This window comes from Macrosteles quadrilineatus, unplaced genomic scaffold, assembly GCF_028750875.1.
Source record: "Macrosteles quadrilineatus isolate MER2022 unplaced genomic scaffold, UCM_ALF_1.0 Scaffold_7__1_contigs__length_78375512, whole genome shotgun sequence".
In the NCBI taxonomy this organism is placed as follows: Eukaryota; Metazoa; Arthropoda; class Insecta; order Hemiptera; family Cicadellidae; genus Macrosteles; species Macrosteles quadrilineatus.
This window is the reverse complement of record NW_026542600.1, coordinates 7,105,002-7,112,282: the sequence shown is the minus strand read 5'-3', so window position 1 is coordinate 7,112,282 and position 7,281 is coordinate 7,105,002.

Genomic DNA, 7,281 nt, shown 5'->3' with positions numbered 1-7,281 from the left:
CACTTCCACACTAGGGTGACTTTAATCTAATAAATCACAGTCACAAGGATTACGAAATGGTAAAATTTCAAACAAGAGAGAAAATATGTGCATCAACCAAACAAATGGTAGAACAAATTAAGACTCGTTTAATAATGAAGAACCAAGCTGTGTCCTCAAACCTGCCACAAAATCCAAATACAGTAGGTATAGTCCTCGCCACCCTAAGTTGAGGCAGCCAAAGGCCGCACTAGATATACGCCGTGCGGCCTTGGGCTGCCTCAACTTAGGGTGGCGAGGACTATAGCACTGTTGTATTATTGAGATTCCAAGTCTAAACACCATTGTAGCTATCTGTTCACTAGGTAGCAGAGAGGTTAATAATTTTACTTTTATCGAAAGGTTGATTTTTAGATTTTACTTGAGAAAAAAGTGGAACAACAATAATTATCCAAGAGAAGCTTTTAATGTAGATTTAGACATTTGCAAACTCAAAAATCTGTTTTGTCAATCTTTTATTAGGCTATGGATATTCATATTATTGTACAAATCCTTCTAGAATTATGTCAATGTCTGGTAATTACATTGAAAACATAGCTTTATATAGGATGAGAAATCAACTTTAATACTTGATAAAGGTGGTAACTTTAAGAAAGGGTTTGAAAGGAAAACATAAACATTGTTGGAATAATAAATGAAACTTCCTAGAATATGTCAATTAAAAATTATTTCATTTGTTCTGAAGCCTTTGTTCTGACAGCGTGTTCTTATATTAATATCCAATAAATTTTACCATAGAGTGTGGCATCTTCAGAGAGTGGCACATATGCTTTTAAGACTAAATACACTAAATTACAAGTATGCATTAGAAATAACAAAATCATTAACACTCACTGATCATTTTGGGTTCACTGTTTACACCCCCAAAATGTGTATTACACGCATACGACCAGCATGAATTTAGCTTACTTTTGCCACATTAAAATTTAGTGTAAATAGTGTAAAAAGAATATGTCACATTTCCTGAAGATGGCAAAATGTATTGGAGATTAATATATAAGAACAACTTGCGAGAACAAAGGATACAAAATAAGGGGGATAGAATCTTGCCACTGGGAAAATAAACGAATAAAATAGAAAATAAACTCCAAACAAATCTTGTCAACATTTTTATAACTATATACCACAGCTTTAACATTGCTTTTCACTTAAATGTACAAAAACATAATTATGGACAGTTCAAATTTCTCAGCAAAAAATTTAGGAACCCATGGCATTAAAATTTTCACTGCTAGAAAAAGGGAACTTAGTAAATTAGCAAAACATTCCTATTAATCAAAAATTGCTACAATATTATAAGAAAAATGAAATGATTTTCAAATCTGTGTGTAACTTAGCAAAAACATCCTTACATATAAATATTAATTCTAAATCAAATTATAAAAGTAAGGATGTATGGGCAGTTGTCAATTCTGTGCTGTTGCGTGGGGGGGGGGGGGTAAAAAGAAGAAAAGCTGTTTTGACAAGTTATATGAATTGAGAAATTATTAACAGGACCGAAATTGCTGAGGGTTTTAATGAAAAATTCTGAAATATGACTAGAATTAATCAGACAAATTTGAAGACATCTAATGCTCAGTACTACTTAAATAATATATTAATAATCACTGAAGTTCCTGCTTCAACTGTTATACCAGTTACTAGTATAAAGCTTTCTAAAACAATGTCTTAAAATAAAATGTCTTCAGGATAAGATTTGAAAAAAAAAACAAGTAACATAATTGGGCCTTAAGTTTCATAATAATTGCCTTCAAAGTGGAGTTTTCCCCCATCAACTGAAATATGAAGAGGTCAATCCACTTTTCACAAATGGTTGTAAAACTATTCTGATAACTACTGTCCTATATCAATTTTACCTGCTTTCTCTAAAATATTTTTAAAAATACCTTTAGAACAATTGTCTGATTTATTTGAAAGTGACCAAATCTTTGTCAATTAAAAGTTTGGTCTTAAATCACATGAAAGGCCTTATATGAGGTCACAGAAAGTGGCTAAAGGATTAGATTGTGTCATGTGTAGAGTCAAAAATGGATTAGTTTTCGGGCAACAGCACTAAGAAAAAGTCCTTATTCAAAATATAAAAAGACTGACAAATCATTAAACTGTATGGTCATATAAACAATCATATGAATCTTCACCTTAAAAAATTGATTAACATTTACCATCTACATTTTACAAAGTACACTTTTTTATCAAAATGTTTTCTTTAATCGACAACCTCAATTCTGACAACTCAACAAGGCATTGACACCATTTCCAACTGCCCATCCTCCTTCATTTAATCGACTGCAATATATCGGAAACAAAGTGTTGCCTTATAATAAACTACCAGAAACCATTAAAACAATCCAATCGATTAAAATTTAAAAAGGAAATCTCTTTATTTCTAATGAAAAAAGGTTGCTATTGTATGGATGATTTTTTATGGAAAGTTTGGAGTTCTGTGCATAATATGTATCATATTCCTTTTTATTTTTTATCTTTTTATAAAATATTGACCTTTAACAATAAATTTCTGATCCCAGTAGGATGTGAGCTGCATTCCTTTTCAAATCAAGTTCTGAATATGTCTAAAACTTGCCAAATGCCTTACAGCGTCTTATAAAATTCAATTATATTTAACAATCCTGCGTATTTCAAACCTTCGTAAATCAAATAACTTGTCATTTAAAATTGCTTATCTTTCTCCACTTGCTTGGCTCGCTTCTGTGGCTAGCAAGATCTAGGATATCTCATGGAGTGACCGTATGATTCCCAGTTTTTGTACAATTTTGTGTCATTATTCTGAATTGCAAAGCCACTTTCTTATTTAGAGTATTCGTACTCAACCCAAATTTTCAATATTAAACAATCCATTTCACTAAAGTTCATTGGATCAATTTACATTGCAATTTGGCAGTTTAATTCTTTTCATTTTATCCTAATATTTTTGTTATAAATGTTTCAACTGTATATCTTTGTATGAATTTCCTGTTAGAATTCAATTAACAGCTAAATTTTTACAGTGTGATAAATAATAAAAACAACCAGTAACAATATAACAGACAGTTTGTTCAAAATTTCCAGTAGGAAAAAAACTGTGCACATTTTAAAATTATTCACATTACAAACTAAACACTACTTTTGGTAAACAGTATCATGGTAAATTTAAGCTTTGGTAAATTGCTTTTTCCCCTATAAAAGCAGAGATTCTACAGAAAAATTGGGTAAAAACTTTACTGAGGATCTAGAATAATAGGTAAAAAAGGCGAGAAACCCTTATTGCTTTCTAAAACATGCTATCAAAAATAAAATGTATTAATGTTAAAAATGTTTCCAGGTCTATTTAATAAATAAAGGAAAATATTTAATATTTTAAAAAATCATTAGAGAGAATGTTTACAGTAACAAGTTAATCTGCTAGGTCAAAATGGCTTCTATGTTTCATAGGTTTCTCAAATATAACTTCAAGAAATAAACTATTAACTGCTACATCTATCTGTCTTGCTTGGTTCAATGTATAAATAGATGAGAAGTAAAAATATTAAGAACCACAAAGAAACCAATTTAAAATTAAAAACTCCTTGAACAAGGACAAATATTCTCATAAAAAATCTGGATCCCAGTGTACAATGAGTGAACAAATCTGGTAACAATACTCAAAGAGGGCTTACCTAAACGTACAAACAACCACAAGTAAGAAATTGTATTAAATTAACACTTTACCTATCCTATTATTTAACTACAGATCATAGAATAATGGTAAGCTTAAAAACAAAAATTTGAATGATGGCGGCAAGAGAAGAGGCTCAGCCAAATATAACCTATCTATTGCAATCTTCTTGTCCCGACTTAGTTACGACGACGGCGTTCTTCTACAAATAAATCATAAAAAACAAAAATAATATACAAAAACTAAGTTTTATCACAATAATTGTGAAGAAGGACACAATTGAAATAAATGTAAAGGAAATGATCTCGCATGCACTGTCCCTATATTATAAGTTTCAGTGATTTATTATGAAAATTACGCATTTCTCAAATATCAGAATAAATATGATTTTTAGACATAGTTTATTAAAAAAATGTTATGTACATTTAATGAGATTTTGTGTCTGGTTTGTTTAATTTTGTTACTACCAAGAACTTTGGAAATGCAAAGAGATAAGATTACACATTTGACTTACTCAAACCCTGTAGGTTACCTTTTAAATCACAAATCAGTTTTGGAAACATTAAAAAATAACTGGATTTTAATTTTCTTTTGATAACTGGTGGAATTAGTTATTAAATTCATGAAAACTTTATGTTTGTTCTCAACACAACTATGCGGAACTCAGTCAAAGGAAAGTAAGTAAAGGTTTAGTATATTTCAGATCACTAACGTTAACATGACTAACATTCTAGGTAAGGTCTGGACAGGGAACGGATCAGTACAAAGACGCAGCAAAACATCTCATCTATTTAAAACTTTGTGCAAGTTATACTGATTTTTCAATACTTGTATACATATCATCCAAGCCACTGAGATCCAAGCTTAGAATAATGTTCAAATATTCACTCGATAACCTACTCTCCACAACCTCTTATCTATTATAGAGACAGTGTATGGCGAGAACTTAAAAAATATATCGAAATCAATTCTGTATGTTTTAGTTTTTGAAAAGAAACAATGCTTAATCCAGTCAGAGAATGCTTACGGATTAAAATTAACGCTACACATAAATAATTATTGCCACTTAAGAATATGAAGGCGACTAATTTGAAAATATAGCTATTATTAAATTTATAACTGGACTAATAGGAGCCCTAAAATCAGATGCACTAACAATATCGAGTGGTAGGTTGACGGCAGATCTAAGTATTCATCATTAAATGACAACCTGAAATCAGCAACATTTCAGTACTACAACTTATTATTCATTTTAAGAAATTTCGCCCAAAAATTGAGGTTTCAAACTAGCCGACATAATGGACTAAAAATTAAATAGTATACAATAAATATAACTATTCATAAATATTTATAAATCCTTTTGTCAAAGGGGTGGGAGTTTGACCCCTAAAACTCTTTTCTACTACACTGCTGTCCTCTGTTCAAATGTTGCAGTAATCAAGACAAAGTGACGCCAATTCCCTCCTCAGTTCAATGCTCTGAATTGTAATAGCCGATAAATATGGATGAGAAAATTGATTGGGTTTGGTGATTAAAATTAGAAACATTAGGGTGATAACAATCCCTGTTAAAACATTGCCACTTGAGAGAAGATTGTTGAGAAAATTTATATATTTTGGATAGATTGAGGCTATGGATCAGAATGTTTTAAGCTGGGTTTTCCTAGGCTAGGAAGCGGAGTGCAGAGAGGGCGTCCGCTCTCCTCCTGTCTTAGATAATTTAATGGTACAGTAGACTCCCTCTTATACGGACACCTTTTAACCGGAGATCGGTTTAACCTTTGAGGTCAAATTTTTTCCCCATTTTTCACCGAGTATAGTTTGCCATTAGAGCAGTCGAGAAAATGGCACCCGGTGACCTATACCTGCCATTCAACTGCAAAAATATACTTTTTTTTTTATGGGTCGCCATTTTTGAGCAGTCGGACAAATGGCGGGCGGGAACCTATACTCGCCATTCGACTGCAAAGGGTTAACCGGACTAGACTCGGCGGAAATGACATCGCTTTAACCGGACAATTTTTTCAGCACATCGGTTTAACCGGACTAGATCGGCAGGAAGTGGGCGGTACTGAAACGACTGTTCTCGTAGGAAAGATTTGAGACCAGTGATCACGTGTCTAAATACAATGCTCTCCTAAATTTAAGTCAAATACTGTATGCATTTAAACGGTACGTTTTAACGAGTTTTTGGGGACGTCGGTTTAAACGGAAAAACCGTTATCCGGACTGGCCCAGGTCCCGAGGAGTCTGGATAAGAGGGAATCTACTGTACTGTTTCCTAGAAGCGGAGTGGATCGCCACTGGAAGAGCGAAAACCACTCCTCCGAACTCCACGTTTTGTGCGGCATTCCGTGTCTAATAAAACAAAGGGTTCAGGATTCAAAAATTGTATTGTCGTTAGTCATACAAAATGATCCATTTGACATCGTCAGATATTTACCATTTTGCCGAAAACGCAGGAGGCGATTGCTATGTCCACACGACCGTGGGGGACGATATAATGATGTCTTCACAACTGCGAGGGGTGATCAGAATCAGACAGCTATCGCGCAAGACAATGTGCGGAATATGTTAATATATTTCTGCGATAATGGGAGACGATAATTATATCTACACGACTGCAGAAAATAGTCAGAATTTTGCCACAATCGTGGGATGTCTACATGGCCGCAAAAGATTATCAGAAGTTTAACGCGATTGTATGCAAATAGAACCACAAATAATTTTATTTTCCAATTTTTTGGCGCCCCCAAAGTAACCAATTGCATCGCGCCCTAGGCACGTGCCTACTGTGCCTATTCGGTAAATCGGCCCTGCACACATTCGTCAACCAGCTACGGGCTTAATGAGGGGTTAATCTCTAAAATAACAGAAATAGAATCAAAGAATGCTACTCATACTCGATAGCAGCATTGATTTTCTCTTCCATAGTTATCGGCTAGTTATTGTCCCATAAAGGTGGGAACTGGGAACAGTAGTAGGGGAGTAAACAACAAGACACTGGAGTCAGACATGAAATAGCTAGCTTTGTCTCAATGAGAATTCATTGGAGACCTTAACTTATACACAAACGTCGTATTAGATGATAAATTTGACTATTTATAAAAGTAGAGGACATCCTACTCCGATGTAAACCGTAGCCATTATTAAAATGGGAATAGATGTAATTGAATTGAACCTCTGACTAAGATGTTGATATCAATCACTCACTTCTGTCAATTATGGAAAGGATAACTTTTTGTAAACTATAGCGTCTCATGTCTGATCCCATACATAGTACCAAGCACAAAAGGAAATATCTAAATTTTGACAACAGCATACTCGGTGATTTCATTCATATATACTGTTTGAATTCAAAATTGACTCCTGCTGGTCCATATTAGATGGGATGTCTACTTTGAAGTACTAAGCAAAATGATAATTACGTTTTAAGGCCTCAGAACTGAAAAGAGTTGCAACCACCCTCTTCAACACACGAGCTTACATGTTGTTAGTGTTTAGCTTGAGAAGGTAAAAATTACGTTAGACTAATTTTAATTATCTCCTGTGATCTTCTACAATTACAGCTTGAACATCTGCGATTACGGG